Raw genomic sequence first — 21510 nt, 5'->3', positions numbered from 1 at the left:
CAGGGTCCCTGGTGAAGGATCAAGGATCAAGTGTGGGAGGGCAATGATGTCTGCAGCCTCCAGATCCAGTCTGGAAGGACAGCACGGGTTGTGGGTTGGCTCCTAAGCAATGCCTTCCAGGCCTGCACTCCAGTCATCCTAGGAGTCTGACTCCATCCCGAGCCTTTCTGCCTTACTCAACTCCAGGTACAAACTCCAATTCTCCTAGGTCCCACTCCTGAACAGAGAGCATTTTTCCTTCAAGGATCTATTTAAAGCTGAGGTCCTGAGAGTATGTAAACAGGGCATTCCCTGGAGCTTGAAAAGCCCTCAACCTGATTACCTTTCCATCCTCTGAGACATCCTAGGGCACTCGGTCTTCTATTTGAGGTCACAGGCTGAAGTCTCCTACTCATGCTACTGACACCCTTCATTCAAACCTTACACCAATACATGATCCCAGGGTCCTGGGATCGAGCCCCGCATCAGGCTCCCTGCTCTGGGAGGGGAGCCTGCTTGTCTCTCCTCTGCCTCTGCTTGCTTGCTCACTCTCTCTGTCAAATAAATAAAATCTTAAAAAAAAAACCTTACACCAATAGCATTCCAGATAGCATCAGCAGATATATCCCGGGGTTCTCAAGTCATCAAACTTTTGTTTTCACATTTATGGTAATTACATAGAAATGAAAATAAACAGATATTGGATTGTTTGGATCTATCTCTCTGAGTACTACAAGTTTAATTAATTGCAGGGCTGGTGCTTTCATTTTGGTTGTTAGTTGCTTTGTACCATGTGATCACCCTTACATGGTGGAGTTAATTTGGTTAGCAAAGTCTTAATATCAACACGATAGCAGGGGTTTTAGGTGGGCTCTCTTATTAAAGTTGTTAATTTACTGTACATAAAGTCAAAGCTTTCCCTTTGTGGGAACAATTCAAAAAGGATAGTCTTAAAGAATGAGACTTATAAACTATTAAATTAAGACTTTGGCTACATGAAAAAGGAACTACTCCTATAACTCTCTCAAGCTAATGAAAACATTTTTTATTTCAACTATAGTTGTTCACAGGAGAGGACAGAAAGTATACCTTTTCCTCCTCTCATCTTAAAATCACTCTTGTAAACAGAACATCACTCACTGCTTGTGATGATCTATAAAGCATCAGGAGTAAAATCTGGTGAAAAACACAGAGAAATTGAAAATCCAATTGGAGTAGTTCTAACATTTGTGCTCTATGTTAAAAATAAAGGCACTTTACCACTAGGCAAGACTATATCTGTGACCAGTAAAATTTAATTGGTTAGTATCAGACATGTGACAGTCCACCCTTTATTGAGTCCTTGTGACATGTCAGGCACTGTGCTTAGCCCGAGACAGCAGTGACCTCAAGGATCCCACAGTCTGCAAAAAGTGCTGAGTAAGAGACTTACCAGCTTCTGATCTTACAAATTGAACAAGAAAATATAGGGTACATGATATCACTTTCATTTTCATCTACAACATATGTATTATACAGTTTTCCCAGGACCTTCCACTTACCACCACCCCCTAAGGACCTTCTTTACCCGGAACTTACTAAGAATCCACCAGTGAATAGCCTGTTTTCTTACAAGTATGAATCATTTAACCTGTTGATAATTTAAAGAACACCTTATGTAAGGAGTCATGTATTCTACTCTATAGAGTTTTTTTCCCCATAGGTTAGCCAGGTAGATATTACTAAGAGTTCTTTTAGATTGCTAAATTGTACACAGTTTTGGACACCTTCTGCTCCACTACATGGAGCAAGGAAGAAAGTATTAAAGCTCACTTCATCCTTCTGTATGTTTCTCAAAAGCCTGTGTAAACATGTCTTAATAAATTTCATTGAAAGCAGTGTAAATAGTTGAAAATATAAATTTCTATTACAGTTTAAGAAAACCTTATGAATCATCACTAGCCACTGTTAATATCTATTTGTATTCTTATACCTTTTTCAATATATTTGAACAAATATATAGTTTCTGGCAATATTTTTTGTACTAGGATAATATATTATGTTTAGCTTTTAAGTCATTTTAACTAATTGTGAATGTTGATTTCTTGTCTTTCCTCTCCCCCACCATGAGAACCATTTCAGATGACTCTTCTATTACAAAATCACTTTAAAGGAACACTTTCCCACCTATCATCCTCATAAAATCAAGATATGGTCAGGGTGGTCTGTTGTGCAAACTCTTCACCTGTCAGTTGTTTACTCATTTTGCTATGCTTTGCAAAAATAAAAAGAAGAATGAACAAAAAAAAAAGAAAACATTTTTAAAGGTATATTTCAGATCCAAAAGATGCATTCATATTAGGCAAAGGTCAAAAATTGTAAGAGAAAAAAGTAAAAGAGTCAGGTTATTATATGATAGTATGGCCTTGTAGGATGCAGGGAAATGCCCCGAGGCTGTTAATCTCCAATCATATTTCCAGTGGCAATTTTATTTCAGCAAAACATCATTCATCACATTAAGGAAATGCTAGTAATTTGAATTTTATTGTTTTATTGGTTTTGTGGCTTGGCTTACACATTAGTCATAGTTTAGTTTTGATTTCACAGCACATATCAATCTAACCCATTAAAACTAAATGATTATGTTGCATGGTACAAATATGCTGTAACATCTCATCATATCCATACTAAAGGACATATGATTTTTTTCCCAATCTTCAGATATTAAAACAGTGCCACTTCATTGGACATATATCTTTGTGTCCTTGCCAACTCTATTTGAAATATATATTCCTGAAGTTTAATTGCAGGATCTAATGGTCTATTTCTTTAAATGGCAATAGATACTGTCAATTGTCCTCTCACAAATTTGTGTCATCTTATGCATCAATATTGCATAAAAGTTCCTATTTAGTTAGAACTCTACTACCATTTAGTAGTGTGAAACTCTTCAATTTGGTTATTTTGTTAATCCATTAGATCAAAAAATGGTATCTCCCTGTTAATTTATGATACTTTAATTATAGTTGAGGATGAACATAATTTTATATGTTTACAGATCATTTTCATTTCCTATTTCTTCTGTGATGTTCTGAGTATTTCTTTGCTACTTTTATCGGGTTCTTCAACCTTCTTCCACTGCTGTATAAAACCCTTGAATATTTTGAGGAATGGGATCTTTGATTTTGCATTAAAAATAAGTCTTTTTCTACTTTGCAAGTTGACTTTATGGATTTTTATATCACACATGTATAATTAATCATCCTTTTACCTTATGACTTGATTTTGTGTTAAGATTTGAAAAGTCTGTTGTTAAAAGGTAATGCTTTTCAAAAATCATCTTTTTCTACAATTTTTAGTTTTGCTACATGCATGACTTCATTTACATTTTGATATATCTACAATTTATTCTGATGTAAGGAATGCTGCAGAGATCCGACCTTTTTCCTCACAATGGTCACTTAGCACCATTTATGGGAAAATTCTTATCAATTTTAAGTGTCCTTTATAGGAGAAGTAAACTCTTGCTAAATTTGATCAGTTTTGCACTCTGTAGATGGTTCCTTTACTGACTTTGTATTTCTGTACAAGTACCATGCAAGCTTAATTTCTCCTGGTTTTTGTGCCTGTTCTCAGGTGTGGAGAATGGAGTTAATTATATTCCTGGGGAGGACAGAGCAAGATGGCAGAGGAGTAGGGTCCCCAAGTCACCTGTCCCCACCAACTACCTAGATAACTTTCTTATCATCCTGAAAACTTACGAATTTGGCCTGAGATTTAAAGAGAGAATAGCTGGAACGCTACAGACTGAAGAATTCGTGCTTCTAACAAGGTAGGAAGGTGGAAAAATAAATATAAATAAAATAAAATAAAATAAATAAAATAAAATAAATAAATAAAATAATAAATAAAATAAATAAAATAAAATAAAAATAAAATAAAATAAATAAAATAAAATAAAATAAAATAAATAAATAAAAAGAATCCAATGGGGGCGGGGTCCCCGTGAGGAGCCGGACTAAGGCCAGGTGGGGAGAGCCTCCAGGATAGGAAAGCCCAGCCCCAGAGAAGCAGGAACTTTAAATATCTGCACTGGATTCTTCCCGGAGGGAAAGGCGCTCGCAGGGAAATCGGGCAGAACCGCAGGAGGGGCAGAGGAGCCCCCAGGTTCTTGGGGTCACCAACAGAGGAAGTGCTCCTGGGGGAGAGCGCGCCACACACCGTGGGCAGAGCGGGTAAAGCGCTGGAGTGTGCGCCACGCGGGGCCTCGGGAGCAGCTCAGGCGGGGGCTCCGGGCGAAGGGGGCTGTGCCCTGCTGCCTTGGGGAGCTGCAGCCCAGGAGTGCGATTCCAGCAGCACAGGCCCCGGACCCCAGGGTGTGGGGGACACAGCCCAGGATCCTGCGCTGCCTGCGGGACAGGCTGAGGCAAGGAGGGCACAGGACAGTGAGGACGCTCCTGCCATCCGGCAGCCCCAAGCTGTGCAGATCAGTGCCCACCCTCCCCCCCACAAACATCCAGGCCAGTGTGGACTGGAAGTCTGTGGGTGCTTACTGGGGTAGCTGCCTCCAGGGCAGAGAGCTGGCCGAGGCCAGTGTTGTTGTTCCTCCTGGTGTCACACTGTACCTGGGACGGAGGGGGGGACCAGGGAACAGGGGCCTCACAGGATAAACAGCTTCCCCTGGGCCCTGCACCTGGCAGGGGGCGGGGAGGCACGCCCAGGTGCACACACCTGAGAATCAGCACAGCAGTCCCCTCCCCCAGAAGATTAGCCGGAAGGACAGGAGAAGAGCAAGTTCTTGGCCGAGTAGTGCTAGAAAGTTCCAGGGGAGTTGAGGGATTTACAGTATATAGAACCAGAGGGTACCCCTCCTTGTTTTCTGTTCTTGTTTTTTTTTAATTTGTTTCTTTCTTTTTTCCAGTACAACTCGTTTTTAGCCACTCTGCACTGAGCAAAATGACTAGAAAGAACTTACCACAAAAGAAAGAATCAGAAACAGTACTGTCTGCCACAGAGTTACAGAATTTGAGGACAAAAGTGTGTACATTTAAACATCTGTGTATGTGTGTGATGACATTTTGCAAAAAGTTAAAATTGGTGGAATGATGATGGCTCTGTGGGTGTTCACTTCAGTATTATTTCAAATTTATTATATGTATTTGAAAACAAATGAAAACAAAAATATAACTAAAACAAAAAACAAAAAAAAAAGAAATGTTAAACTTTACTGTAAGGGGCCAGATGGTCAATACTTTAGGTTTTGTGGGTCATGGGATCTCAATTTAATGCTTAAAGGTTCTATCATTAGAACAAGAAGAATGACAAGTGTAAATAAGTGGGCATGCCTGCGTTCCAATAAAACTTTTCATAAGAACAGGATGGGGGCTAAATCTGCTCAACCTCTGGTTTAGATCATTTTATGGTTTTCATTATAGCAAACCTTCTGGAAATAATCCTATATGAGCATGGCTCTTTTGGACTGTAAGCCTCACAATTATTCTGCATAATAAAAAAATCCTAGTTACAAAAAAAAAGAATTTGGATTACAATTCGATGTCAGAAAACCAATTGAAAAGCACAATTACAAAGCTACTGGTGGCTCTGTAAAAAAGCATAAAGGAATCAAGAGACTCATGACTGCAGAATTTAGAATTTAGAATCAGGCCAAAATTAAAAATAAATTAAATGAGATGCAATCCAAACTGGAGGTCCTAACGATGAGGGTTAATGAGGGAGAAGAAAGAGTGAGCGACATAGAAGACAAGTTGATGGCAAGGAAGGAAGCTGAGGCAAAAAGAGAAGAGAGAACAATTAAAAGACCATTAGGAAATGTTAAGGGAAATAAATGATAGCCTCAGTAGGAAAAATCTATGTTTAATTGGGGTTCCAGAGGACGCCGAATGAGACAGAGGACCAGAAAGTGTATTTGAACAAATCATAGCTGAGAATTTCCCTAACTTGGGGAGGGAAACTGGCATTCAGATCCAGGAGATAGAGAGGTCCCCCCCTAAAATCAATAAAAACCATTCAACACCTCAACATTTAGTAGTGAAACTTGCAAATTCCAAAGATAAAGAGAAAATCCTTAAAGCAGCAAGAGACAAGAGATCCCTAACCTTGATAGGGAGAAATATGAGATTAACAGCAGACCTCTACACAGAGACTTGGAAGGTCAGAAAGGGCTGGCAGGATATATTCAGAGTCCTAAATGAGAAGAACATGCAGCCAAGAATATCTATCCAGCAAAGCTCTCATTCAGAATAGAAGGAGAGATAAAGAGCTTCCAAGATAGGCAGAAACTGAAAGAATATGTGTCCACCAAACGAGCTCTGCAAGAAATATTAAGGGGGACTCTGTAAAAGAAAGAGGAAGCCCAGGGAAATAGTCCACAAAAAACAGGACCTGAATAGGTATTACTATGACACTAAATTCATATATTTCAATAGTAACTCTGAACATGAATGGGCTTAATGACCCCATCAAAAGGCACAGGGTATCAGACTGGATAAAAAGCAAGACCCATCTATTTGCTGTCTACAAGAGACTCATTTGAGACTAAGGACACCTAAAGAGTTAAAACAAAAGGTTGGAAGACCATGTACCATTCAAATGGTCCTGGAAAGAAAGCAGGGGTAGCCATGCTTATATCAGATAAATTATAGTTTATCCCAAGGACTGTAGTAAGAGATGAAGAGGGTCACTCTATCATACTTAAAGGATCTATCCAACAAGAGGACCTAACAATCATGAATATTTATGCCACGAATGTGGGAGCTGCCAAGTATATCAATCAATTAATAACCAAATTGAGACATACTAAGATAATAATACACTTATACTGGGAGACTTCTACAGGATGCTTTCTGCAGATGACAGATCTTCTAATCACAACATCTCCAAAGAATCAAGAGCTTTAAATGATACACTGCACTAGATGGATGTCACAGATATTTACAGAACTTTATATCAAAATGAAACTAATGCATTCTTCTCAAGTGCACATGGAACTTTCTACAGAATAGACCACATAAAGGGTCAGAAATCAGGTCTTAACAGATACCAAAAGATTGGGATTGTCCTCTGCATATTCTTAGACCATAATGCTTTGAAACTAGAGCTAAATTACAAGAAGAAGTTTGGAAGAAATTCAAACACATGGAGGTTAAAGACCATCCTGCTTTAGAATGAAGGGTCAACCAGGAAATTAGAGAAGAATTAAAAGATTCATGGAAACTAATGAGAATGAAGATAAAACCTTCAAAATCTTTGGGATACAGCAAAAGCAGTCCTGAGAGGGAAATACATCACAATACAAGCATCCCTCAAAAGATTGGAAAGAACTCAAATACACAAGCTCACCTTGCACCCTAAAGGAAGTGGAGAAAGGACAGCAAATAGATCCTACACTCAGCAAAAGAAGAGAGTTAATAAAGATTTGAGCAGAACTCAATGAAATAGAGACCAGAAGAAACTGTATAACAGATCAACAAAACCAGGAGTTGGTTCTTTGAAAGAATTAAGAAGATAGATAAACATTAGGCAGCCTTATTAAAAGAAGAGAGAAAATACTCAATTAATAAAATCATGAATGAAAAAGGAGATATCACCACCAATACCAAGGAAATACAAACGATTTTAAAAATGAACAGCTATATTCCAATAAATTAAGCAATCTAGAAGAAATGGACTCATTTCTGGGAAACCACAAAACTACCAATACTGGAACAGGAAGAAATAGAAAACCTGAACAGGATGATACCCCGGGAGAAAATTGAAGCAGTCATCAAAACTTCCCAAGACACAAAAGTCCAGGGCCAGATGGCCTCCCAGGGGAATTCTATCAAATGTTAAAGAAACAACACTATTCTACCTAAGCTGTTCCAACAGACAGAAAGGGATGGAGTACTTCCAAACTCCTTCTATGAAGCCAGCATCACCTTAATTCCAAAACCAAAGACCCCACCAAAAAGGAGAATTATAAATCAATATCCCTCATAAACATGGATGCAAAAATTCTCAACAAGATACTAGCCAATAGGATACAACAATACATTAAGAAGATTATTCACCATGACTAAGTGGGATTTATCCCCGGGATGCAAGACTGGTTCAACATTCATAAAGCAATCAATGGGATAGATCATATCAGCAAGAGAAAAAAACAAGAACCATAGGATACTCTCAATAGATGCAGATAAAGCATTTGACCAAAATGCAGCATTCATTCCTTATCAAAACTTTCAGAGTGTAGGATAGAGGGAACTTTCCTCAGCATCTTAAAAGCCATCTACTAAAGCCCACAGCAAGTATCATTCTTAATGGGGAAACACTGGGAGCCTTTCCCCTAAGATCAGGAACAAGACAGGGATGTCCACTCTCACCACTGCTATTCAACATAGTACTGGAAGTCCTAGCCACAGCAATCAGACCAACAAAAAGACATTAAAGGCATTCAAATTGGCAAAGAAGAAGTCAAACTCTCCCTCATTCGCCGATGACATGCTACTCTACATAGAAAACCCAAAAGACTCCACCCCAAGATTGCTAGAACTCATACAGCAATTTGGTAGCTGGCAGGATACAAAATCAATGCCCAGAACTCAGTGGCATTTCTATACACTAACAATGAGACTGAAGAACGAGAAATTAAGGAGTCAATCCCCTTTACAATTGCACCCAAAAGCATAAGATACCTAGGAATAAACCTAACCAAAGAGGTAAAGGATCTATACCCTAAAAACTATAGAACACTTCTGAAAGAAATTGAGGAAGACACAAAGAGATGGAAAAATATTCCATGCTCATGGATTGGAAGAATTAATATTGTGAAAATGTCAATGTTACCCAGGGCAATTTACACGTTTAATGCAATCCCTATCAAAATACCATGGACTTTCTTCAGAGAGTTAGAACAAATTATTTTAAGATTTGTGTGGAATCAGAAAAGACCCCGAATAGCCAGGGAATTTAAAAAGGAAAACCATAGCTGGGGGCATCACAATGCCAGATTTCAGGTTGTACTACAAAGCTGTGATCATCAAGACAGTGTGGTACTGGCACAAAAACAGACACATAGATCAATGGAACAGAATAGAGAATCCAGAAGTGGACCCTCAACTCTATGTCAACTACTATTCGACAAAGAGGAAAGACTATCCACTGGATAAAGGACAGTCTCTTCAATAAATGGTGCTGGGAAAATTGGACATCCACATGCAGAAGAATGAAACTAGACCATTCCCTGACACCATACACAAAGATAAACTCAAAATGGATGAAAGATCTAAATGTGAGACAAGATTCCATCAAAATCCTAGAGAGAACACAGGCAACACCCTTTTGAACTTGGCCACAGTAACTTCTTGCAAGATACATCCACGAAGGCAAAGAAACAAAAGCAAAAATGAACTATTGGGACTTCATCAAGATAAAAAGCTTTGCACAGCAAAAGATACAGTCAACAAAACTAAAAGACAACCTACAGAATGGGAGAAGATATTTGCAAATGACCTATCAGATAAAGGGCTAGTATCCAAGATCTATAAAGAATTTATTAAACTCAACAGCAAAGAAACAATCCAATCATGAAATGGGCAAAAGACATGAACAGAAATTTCACAGAGGAAGACATAGACATGGCAACAAGCACATGAGAAAATGCTCTGCATCACTTGCCATCAGGGAAATACAAATCAAAACCACAATGAGATACCACCTCACACCAGTGAGAATGGGGAAAATTAACAAGGCAGGATCAACAAATGTTGGAGAGGATGTGGAGAAAGGGAACCCTCTTGCACTGTTGGTGGGAATGTGAACTGGTGCAGCCACTCTGGAAAACTCTGTAGAGTTTCTTCAAAGAATTAAAAATAGATCTGCCCTGCTGGGGATTTACCCCAAAGATACAGATGCAATGAAACGTCAGGACATCTGCACCCCGATGTTTATAGCAGCAATGGCCACAATAGCCAAACTGTGGAAGGAGCCTCGGTGTCCATTGAAAGATGAATGGATAAAGAAGATGTGGTTTATGTATACAATGAATATTACTCAGCCATTGGAAATGACAAATACCCACCATTTGCTTCAACGTGGATGGAACTGGAGGGTATTATGCTGAGTGAAGTAAGTCAATTGGAGAAGGACAAACATTATATGGTCTCATTCATTTGGGGAATATAAAAAAGTAGTGAAAGGGAATAAAGGGAAAGTAGAGAATGAGTGGGAAATATCAGTGAGGGTGAGAGAACATGAGAGACTAACTTCTGGGAAACGAACAAGGAGTGGTGGAAGGGAAAGTGGGTGGATGGTTGGGGTGACTGGGTGATGGCACTGAGGGGGGCACTTGATGGGATGAGCACGGGTGATATGTTATATGTTGACAAATTGAACTCCAATAAAAAAATATACAGTAAATAAATAAATAAATAAATAAATAAATTTACATTCCTCAGTATATATCTTGCATGATTAGTGATTTTAAAGCCCTCCTCTTGTTTATTTATGCATTTATTTGCATGAGCTACACCCATATATTATTCCCAATGACTTCATAACCATTCTAGTTTATGTGATGTTTATTTTCATCAAAAAATGATTTTAAGGTTGTGCATATATTTTTACTCTACATAAATGATACTGTGTTATATGCCTCTTTGTTTACCTTTTTCACTTAACTCAGTCATTAAGGTCATTTGCAATGCCAGGTGTTCATCTAATCCTTGTCCTTACTGCTGTGCAATATCCTTGGTGCACATCCCTGGCATTTCCATTTCTCCCTTCTCCCAGTGAAGGATATCCAAATCACACAACACCTTGCCAACACAAATAACTGAACCACACACATTACAGGAATATGCCATATGACTGTGGGCTCTCTCTATTTAAAATAATTCTTATATCATAGAAATGCACAGGCATAAGGTGACCTAGTAATATCAGATACCTTCCAGGATGGCTTTACTTCTCTACATTTTACCAAAATGTAAATGAGTATTCTCTCTTTTCTACTTTTTGCCAACACTTTACACTATCTGACTCTCTAATATCTGTATGCTTAACAGAGGTAATAGATATCTCTGTTGTTTCAATTTGTATTCAATACGAATGAATTTCAGTATCACCTTTCTTCTTATAGGCCTTTAATGTTAATTTTCGTGAATTCCCTTCTATATACTCTGTGGTCTTTTTTCTATTGGAGGTTCTTTCTTTTTTATTTCTAGTGTAATGAATGCTTGATATTAAGGTCTTATTCTTATTTCTTCACATATGCAAATATCTCTCCATTTTCTCCCTCTTTTTTACTTTGTTCATATGTTCTTCATTGAGACAAGTCTCAATTTTTGAGGGGAAATCAAATTCATCAATTTTTTCATATGGTCTGTGTTTGGAGGTTTCCTTGCCCTCTAGGTCAGAAAGATGTTACCTTATGTTTTCTTGCATAATGTCACTGTTTTATTTTCAATTTTAGTTATTTATTACGATAATAAAATATGGAAGTTTCGGTGTCGTGAAAGATGAATGGATAAAGAAGGTGTGGTTTATGTATACAATGGAGATATTACTCAGCTATTAGAAGCCAATAAAATGCCACCATTTGCTTCAACGTGGATAGGGCTGGAGAATTATTATGCTGAAGTGATAAGTCAGTCAGTGAGAGGACAAACATGATATGTTCTCATTCATTTGGGAATATAAATAGTGAAGGAATATAAGAGAGGAGAGAAGAAATGTGGGAAATATCAGAAAGGGAGACAGAACGTAAAGACTGCTAACTCTGGGAAATAGACATGAGGGGTGGTGGAAGGGAGAAGGGCGGGGGTGGGAGTGAAATAAGGTAGCGGGCCTGGGGGTTATTCTGTATGTTAATAGAGGTGAACACCAATAAAAATAAACTAAAAAAAATCTCATTAAAATAAAAAGACAGTATGTAATAATAAAAGAATATCCAGCAAGGCTCTCATTCCAGAAAGAAGGAGAATAAGAAGCTTCCAAGATAGGCAGAAACTGAAAGAATATGTGACCACGAAGAAGGCTCTGCAAGAAATACTTTGTAATAGAAGGAAGTCAATGGAACAATCCACAAAACAGGGACTGAATAGGTTTCATGATGATACTAAATTTATATCTTTCACTTGTGTAACTCTGAACGTGAATGAGCCAATGACCCAATTAAAGGGCGCAGGGTTTCAGACTGGATAAAAAAGCAAGACCCACCTATTTACTGTCTACAGAGACTCATTTAGACAAAGGACACCTACAATACCTGAAAATAAGGTTGGTGAACCATGTACCATTCAAATGGTTCTCAAAGAAAGCAGAGGTATTAGTTACTTATATCAGATAAATTAAGTTTATCTCAAAGACTGTAGTAAGAGATGAAGAAGGACACTCTATCATACGTAAAGGATCTATCAGCAGGACTATAACAATCATGAACATTTATGCCCAAGATACTTGGGAACTGCCAATATACCAATCGATTAATAACCTAAGTGAAGCATGCTTGGAATAATAATACACTTATTATTGTAAGTGACTTGAATGTAGTGCTTTCTACAATGGAGAGACCTTCTAAGCACAGCATCTCGAAAACAAGAGCTTTAAATGATACATAGTTGAATGGATTTCACAGATATTTACAGCACTTTACATCCAAGCTCAACTGAATACATTCTTCTCAAGTGCACATGGAACTTCACCTGCAGATTAGAGCACATACTGGATCACAAATCAGGTGCCAGCAGTACCAAAAGATTTAGGATCATCATCTGCATATTTTCAGACCATAATGCTTTGGGAAATTAGAGCTTCAGTAGAAGAAGTTTGGAAGGATTTCAAACACCTGGAGGTTAGGACCATCCTGCTAAAAGATGAAAGGGTCTACCAGGAAATTAGACAAGAATTAAAAGATTAGAGGAAACTAATGAGAATGAAGATATAACTGGTTCAAAATCTTTGGGGATGCTTGAAAAAAGCAGTCCTAGAAGCCATCGCAATACAAGCAATATAAAAAACTGGAAAGAACTCAAAGTACAAAAGCTAACCTTGCACCTAAAAGTGAGAAAAACATCAAACAGATCCTACACCTAACAGAAGAAGAAGGTATTAAATTAATAGAACTCAATGAAATAGGGCAGAAGAACTGTGGAATCAATTAGCAAAACCAGGAGTTGTTTCTTTAAGAAGAATTAATGAGATAGATAAACCTTAAGCCAGCCTTATTAAAAAGAAGAGAAGACTCAAATTAATAAAATCATGAGTGAAAGGAAGATCCAACACCAGCCATAAGGAGATATACAAGCGATCTTACAAAGCTTATTATGTAAGCAGCTACAATAATAGAAATTAGGCAATCTAGAAAAATGGATACATTAGAAAACCACAAACTAGACAGGAAGAAATGAAAGCATGAACAGTCCAATAAACTGAGGGTGAGAATTTGGAAACAGTCATCAAAAGCCTCCCAAGACAAAAAAATTGCAAGACCAGATGGCTTCCCAGAATTCTATCAAACGTTTAAGAAACAATACTGACTAACCAAAGCTGTTCTGAAAGATAGAAAGGGATGGAGATACTTTAAGCTCATTCTATGAATGAATCACATAATTCCAAAACAGACAAGATCATCAAAAGGAGAATTATAGACCAATATCCCCTGATGAACAAGATGCAAAAATTCTCAATAAGTACGTAGCGGATCAACAATACGACGAAAATTATTCACTATGACCCAAGTGGGATTTATCCTAGGATTCAGAGCTGGGGTTATGCTCATAAAGCAATCAATGGCATTGATCCTTACCAGCAGAAAGCTAAGCGTATGATCCTCTCAACAGATCCAGAAAGCATTTGACAAAATACAGCATCCATTCCTTATCAAAACTCTTCAGAGTGTAGGATAGAGGAGACATTCTTAGCATCATAAAAGCCATCTAAGAAAAGCCCACAGCAAATATTCTCAATGGGAAGCACTGGGAGCCTTTCCCTAAAGATCAGAACAAGACAGTTATCTCACCACTGCTGTCAACATAGTACTGGAAGTCCTAGCCTTGCAATCCAGGCATGCAAAGAAATAAAAGGCGTTCATATTGGCAAAGAGTCAGCTCTCCTCTTTGCAGATGACATGATACTGTAGGTGAACACCCAAGGAGCTCACCCAAGATTGCTAGAACTCATACAGCAATTCGACAGTGTGGCAGGATACAAAATCAATGCCCGAAGTCAGTGGCATTTGCTAAACACTAACAATGAGACTGAAGAGAGAAATTAAGGAGTCAATCCCATTTTACAATTGCACCAAAAGCATAAGATACCTAGAATAAACCTAACCAAAGAGGTAAAGGATCTATACCTAAAAGAGTACAGAACCCTTCTGAAAAGAAATTAGGAAGACAAAAAGAATGGAGAAATATTCCATACTCATGGATTGGAAGAATTAATATTGTGAAAATGTCAATGCCACCCAGGGCAATTTACACATTTAATGCGTCCCCTATCAAAATACCATGGACTTTCTTCAGAGTTTGAAAAAAATCATCTTAAGATTTGTGTGGTATCAGAAAAGACCCTAAATAGCCAGGGAATTTTAAAAAACCGGAGATCCCTGGGTGGAACAGTGGTTTAGCGCCTGCCTTTGGCCCAGGCGCGATCTGGAGACCCAGGATGAATCCGCGTCCCGGGCTCCCGGTGCATGGAGCCTGCTTCTCCCTCTGCCTGTGTCTCTACCTCTCTGTGTGTGTGTGGCGTGTGTGTGTGATATAACTAAGTTCAAGCCAGAGACAAAAACAAGAGACAATGATAAAGTAATTTGAAGAAGCTGGAAGAAGCTGTATCTGGGGCATCCTGTGCAGATTTCAGGTTATACTACAAAGCTGTGCTCATCAAGACAGTGTGGTACTGGAACCAAAACAGACACATAGATCAATGGAACAGAATGAAAGTCCAGAAGTGGATCCTCAACTTTATGGTCAACTAATATTCGATAAAGGAGAAAGACTTATCCACTGGAAAAAAGACAGTCTCTTCAAAATGGTGCTGAGAAAATTGGACATCCACATGCAGAAGAATGAAACTGGACCATTGTCTGACACCATACACAAAGATAAACTCAAAATGGATGAAAGATCTAAAAGTGAGACAAGATTCCATCAAAATCCCATAGGAGATCACAGGCAACACCCATTTTGAACTTGGCCACAGCAACTTCTTACAGATAACATCCCATGAAGGCAAAGAAACAAAAGCAAGCAGAACTACTGGGACTGTCAAGATAAGAAGCTTTTGCACAGCAAAAGAAACAATTAGTAAAACCAAAAGACAACCTACAAAATGGGAAGATATTTGCAAATGACCTATCAGATAAAGGGGCTAGTATCCAGATCTCTAAAGAACCTATTAAACTCAACAGCAAAGAAACAAACAATCCAATCATGAAATGGGCAAAGACATGAAGAGAAATTTCACAGAGGAAGACACAGACATATGTAATCATGAAAAATGCTCCCGTATCAGTGGCCATCAGGGAAGGTACAAATCAAAACCACAATGAGATACCCTTTCACACCGTAAGAATGGGAAAATTAACAAGGCAGGGAAACCACAAATATTGGAGAGGATGTGGAGAAGGGAACCCTCTTGCACTGTTGGTGGGAATTTGAAATGGTGCTCCACTCCTAGAGAAAACTGTGTGGAGGTTTCCTCAAGAGTTAAAAATAGCTCTGCCCTATGACCAGGGATTACACTGCTGGGATTTACCCAAGATACAGATGCAGTGAAATGCCAGGACACCTGCACCCGATGTTTATAGCAGCAATGTCCACAATAGCCAAACTGTGGAAGGAGCCTCAGTGTCCATAAAGAAGATGTGGTCTATGTATACAATGGAATATTACTCAGCCATTAGGATGAAACAAATACCACCATTTGCTTAGAGCATGGATGGAACTGGAGGGTATTATGCTGAGTGATAAGTCAGTGGGAGAAGGACAAACATTATATGTTCTCATTCATGTTCCCCTTTCTCCACTTTACTCTGCCTATGCTTCTGCTTCTCTCTGTGTATTATCTCTCTAAAGGTTAATAAATAAAATCTTTAAACATTATGAAGATATCGAATTCTTTACTAAATCACTGATTCTCATATATTGATGTTCCTAATAATTCTCTCTTTGAGGAGTGTGTCAAAAATAAAGCATATCTGGCCACTGGAGATTTTCAGAGAGTAGGTTTGTGGTGGAACAAAGAAATTTGCCTTTCTAACAAGTATTTTTGAAGTGATTTTGATACGATTATTCCATGGACCTTATTTTGAGAAACACTCCCTAGAAACCTCTAAAATCAAAGGCAATTATAATCCAAAATCTATAAGCAATTTCTTTTTTTAAAGCAATTTCTGATGGAAAATTTAACAAGAGGAATTTTGGAGATTATCCAGAAGAATCCATGTGAAAATCTACAGGAAAGTATCTGACATGAAGAAAAACATTGTTGTAGTGGTGAGGTTAGGAGATTTAACTTACCTGATATTAAGATACACAATTGAATCTGATTAATTTCTATATAGTATTAGCTCAAACACCAACATCTCAATGGAAATAGACAAGAATCAAACTCAAAGAATATAAGGACATGAACAAATTACAGGTGTCATCTAAATTAGCAGAGAAAGGTGTGTTCTTAAAAATGAATTATTAGAATATATCAGCTGTTTGGAAACAAAATAATTACATTAGTTCTTCTTCTCCCCTCAAATCAGAATGGATTAAAATAACTTCGGTGTGAGGAAAAAGCAAAACCAAAGACATCATACACAATACCAATGAAAATGTAAGTGTATACTTTCCTGTGATCTTTCTTTGGGAAAGGACCTATTAAGATGCCATCAAAACATAGCCATTAACCTAAGGTGGGTATAGACTATTATAAAAAACATTTAAAAATGAGTGGATAAAAGGGGGTGGTAGAAGGGAAGTGGGCAGGGTGGGGGGTGACTGGGTGACGGGCACTGGCCAGGGCACTTGATGGGATGAGCACTGATTATTTATTCTATATGTTGGCAAATTGAACAACAATAAAAAATAAATTAAAATAATGACAAAAAATGAGTGGTTAAAATAAAGAACACACACAGTTAACATATAAACAACAAATAGGATACTAAGGTCATCAAAGACTTCTAAAAATAAAAAAAAAAAAGAAAATAATTAAACAGGATATTACATAGCCAATTCATAGGAGAAATGCAAATGTCCAAAATTATATAAAGAATGTTCATCTAGCTTACAGAAATAAGTAAAATAATAGCTATTGTATCTCTCACATTAGATTAGCAAAGGTGAAATAGATTGAAATCATCCACTGTATTTTTGGAATGGGACAAACAAGTGGAAAAATATAGGCAAGGTCACATTTATAAAATCTCTCTAGAAGGTGATCAGAAAATATTAAAAATTTACAAAATGGACTTGCCTTTTTTCTAAAACAATGCCTAATTTTAGGACTTTATTTAGAGATAATTACAGGTATGCATGGAAACTTTGCTTTAAGGATATTCACGACTTTTGCTTTACCAGGAGTATTCCAGGATAAAGAACTTACAGTCTAACAGTGGGTGATATGCTAAATAAATTATTGTTTTCCTATAGGAATATAATCCTAAATCATATAGAGAAATGGGTAACAATAAAAAGAATTGTAGTAACACAGACATAAGTTGAATCCTTTCCCCCTATTTCTTAGCTCTGTGGCCTTGGCCAGTTGATTTAATTCCTTTATTCCTCTTGTTTCCTAGTGTTAAATGGACATAATCACTGAAGTATTTAATATTCTTATATATGTACCCTCATGACACCATATCTTTCACAACAACCAAGATGTCCCAGAGTGGGTACTGAGCCAGCAGATACTGACCAGTTTAGCAGGAACCCACAAGCCTGACTTGTATGTGCAAGATATCACACTATGGGATGTTTGAGGCACCTATGATGGGCATAGTATCCTCTTCAGGGCTAGAAGGCCACCACTGCCTGCAAATGGACTCATCCTACTGTCTGCCCTAACTCACCCAGAGGCTTGGAGGCAGCAGTGCAGCCTCCTAGAGAAGGCTGTACCTACACAGTCCTGGTTCCTTCACATCTCCTAGACCAGCGAAGAGAGACGCAAGAGCAAGGAGCTCTTGATGGGATTCATGAAGCATGATTCCTGTTCTTAGCCCCTTGCCTGTTCAATGGGAGAGGGTGGGACAAATGCAAGCTGAGCAAACATGATGCTGAAGGCCTGACAAAGGAGGCAAAGGGAGTATCAGGCAGTTTCTTTTCAACAGCAAGAAGCACAACCTCTGGCAGTCTCTCTGGAAGAGGCCCTATTCCTGAAGAAGAAAGTCTGGAAAGCATTTTGGGCTGGGATCCTGGAAAATTAGAGATAAATTGTTGTCTTTGGGTGTCAGTAAGGAACAACATTGATGTGCAAGAAATCAAATGACAAAATTTACCTTTCAATGCCATGCCCACCTCCCAACCCCCCAATGGGTACTAAGATTCCTACAGCTGGGAGCCCATCACCAACTTGTCCACTCACCTGGGGGCAGAGAGGAGGCAGCAACTGGGATGCAGGGTCCCTGGTGAGATCCAAGGATCAAGTGTGGGAGGCAATGATGTCAGCCTCAGTCCAGTCTGGAAAAGGTTAGCACGGGTTGAGTTGGCTCCTAAGCAATGCCTTCCCAGGCCTGCACTCCAGTCATCCTAGAGGTCATGGCTCATCCCGAGCCTTTCTGCCTTACTCAACTCCAGGTACAAACTCCAATTCTCTAGAGTCCACTCCTGAACAGAGAGCATTTTCCTTCAAGGATCTATTTAAAGCTGAGGTCCTGAGAGTATGTAAACAGGGCATTCCCTGGAGCTTGAAAAGCCCTCAACCTGATTACCTTTTCCATCCTCTGAGACATCCTAGGAGCACTCGGTCTTCTGTTTGCGGTCCTGAGCTAGGAAGAAAGTCTCCCTACTCATGCTACTGACACCCTTCATTCAAACCTTACACCAATACATGATCCCAGGGTCCTGGGATCGAGCCCCACATCAGGCTCCCTGCTCTGGGAGGAGCCTGCTTGTCTCTCCTCTGCCTCTGCTTGCTCACTCTCTCTGTCAAATAAATAAAATCTTAAAAAAAACCTTACACCAATAGCATTCAGATAGCATCAGCAGATATATCCCGGGGTTCTCAAGTCATCAAACTTTTGTTTTCACATTTATGGTAATTACATAGAAATGAAAATAAGCAGATATTGGATTGTTTGGATCTATCTCTCTGAGTCACTACAAAGTTTAAATTAATTGCAGGGCTGGTGCTTTCATTTTTGGTTGTTAGTTGCTTTGTACCATGTGATCACCCTTACATGGTGGAGTTAATTTAGTTAGCAAAAGTCTAATATCAACACGATAGCAGGGGGTTTTAGGTGGGCTCTCTTATTAAAGTTGTTAATTTACTGTACATAAAGTCAAAGCTTTCCCTTTGTGGGAACAATTCAAAAGGATAGTCTTAAAGAATGAGACTTATAAACTATTAAATTAAGACTTTGGCTACATGAAAGACTACTCTATAGCTCTCTCAAATGGCTGAAAACATTTTTATTTCAACTATAGTTGTTCACCCAGGAGAGGACAGAAAGTATGCCTTTTCTCCTCTCATCTTAAAATCCTCTTGTAAACAGAACATCACTCTCCTGCTTGTGATGATCTATAAAGCATCAGGAGTAAAAAATCTGGTGAAAAACACAGAGAAATTGAAAATCAATTGGAGTAGTTCTAACATTTGTGCTCTATGTTAAAAATAAAGGCACTTTACCACTAGGCAAGACTATATCTGTGACCAGTAAAATTTAATTGGTTAGTATCAGACATGTGACAGTCCACCTTTATTGAGTCCTTGTGACATCTGTCAGGCACTGTGCTTAGCCGAGACAGCAGTGACCTCAAGAGGGGATCCCACAGTCTCAAAGTGCTGAGTAGAGACTTACCAGCTTCTGATCTTACAAATTGAACAAATATAGAATTACATGATATCACTTTCATTTCATCTACAACATATATATTATACAGTTTTCCCAGGACCTTCCACTTACCACCACCCTAAGGACCTTCTTTGCAGACTTACTAAGAATCCACCAGTGAATAGCCTGTTTTCTTACAAGTAGTAGATGTTTAACCTGTTGATAATTTAAGAACACCTTATGTAAGAGGTCATGTATTCTACTCACTATAGAGTTTTTTTCCCCATAGGTTAGCCAGGTAGATATTGCTAAGAGTTCTTTTGGGTGCTAAATTGTACACACAGTTGGACACCTTCTGCTCCACTACATGGAGCAAAGGAAGAGAAAGTATTAAACTCTTCATCCTTCTGTATGTTTCTCAAAAGCCTGTGTAAACATGTCTTAATAAATTTCATTGAAAGCTTAATTATAAATAGTTGAAAATATAGAATTTCTAATATTACAGTTTAAGAAAACCTTATGAATCATCACTAGCCTGATTAGCAATATCTATTTGTATTCTTATACGCTTTTCAATATATTTGAACAAATATATAGTTTCTGTAATATTTTTTTGTACTAGGGATAATATATTATGTTTAGCTTTTAAGTCATTTTAACTAATTGTGAATGTTGATTTCTTGTCTTTCTCCTCCCCACCATGAGAACCATTTCAGATGACTCTTCTATTACAAAATCCTTTAAAGACACTTTCCACCTATCATCCTCATAAAATCAAGATATGGTCAGGGTGGTCTGTTGTGCAAACTCTTCACCTGTCAATTTGTTTACTCATTTTTGCTATGCTTTGCAAAAATAAAAGAAGAATGAACAAAAAAGAAAACATTTTTAAAAATTTATATTTCAGATCAAAGATGCATTCATATTAGGCAGGGTCAAAATTGTAAGAGAAAAAAGTAAAAAAAAGAGTCAGGTTATTATATGATAGTATGGCCTTAGGATGCAGGGAAATGCCCCGAGGCTGTTAATCTCAATCATATTTCCAGTGGCAATTTTATTTCAGCAAAACATCATTCATCACATTAAATACTAGTAATTTGAATTTTATTGTTTTATTGGTTTTGTGGCTTAACACACATTAGTGTATAGTTTAATTTGATTTCACAGCACATATCAATCTAACCCATTAAAACTAAATGATTGCATTAAGTAGTACAAATGTGCTGTAACATCTCATCATATCCATACTAAAGGACATATGATTTTTCCCAATCTTCAGATATTAAAAAAACAGTGCCACTTCATTGGACATATATCTTTTGTGTCTTACCAACTCTATTTGAAATATATATTCCTGAAGTTTAATTGCAGGATCTAATGGTCTATTTCTTGCAAATGGCAATAGATACTGTCAATTGTCCTCTCTGTTGTGTCATCTTATGCATCAATATTGCATAAAAAGTTCTATTTAGTTAGAACTCTACTACCATTTAGTAGTGTGAAACTCTTCAATTCAGTTATTTTGTTAATCCATTGAATCAAAAAATGGTATCTCCTGTTAATTTATG

Source organism: Canis lupus, chromosome 21 (assembly GCF_003254725.2).
Source record: "Canis lupus dingo isolate Sandy chromosome 21, ASM325472v2, whole genome shotgun sequence".
Lineage (NCBI taxonomy): Eukaryota > Metazoa > Chordata > Mammalia > Carnivora > Canidae > Canis > Canis lupus.
This window is presented reverse-complemented; position numbering follows the sequence as displayed.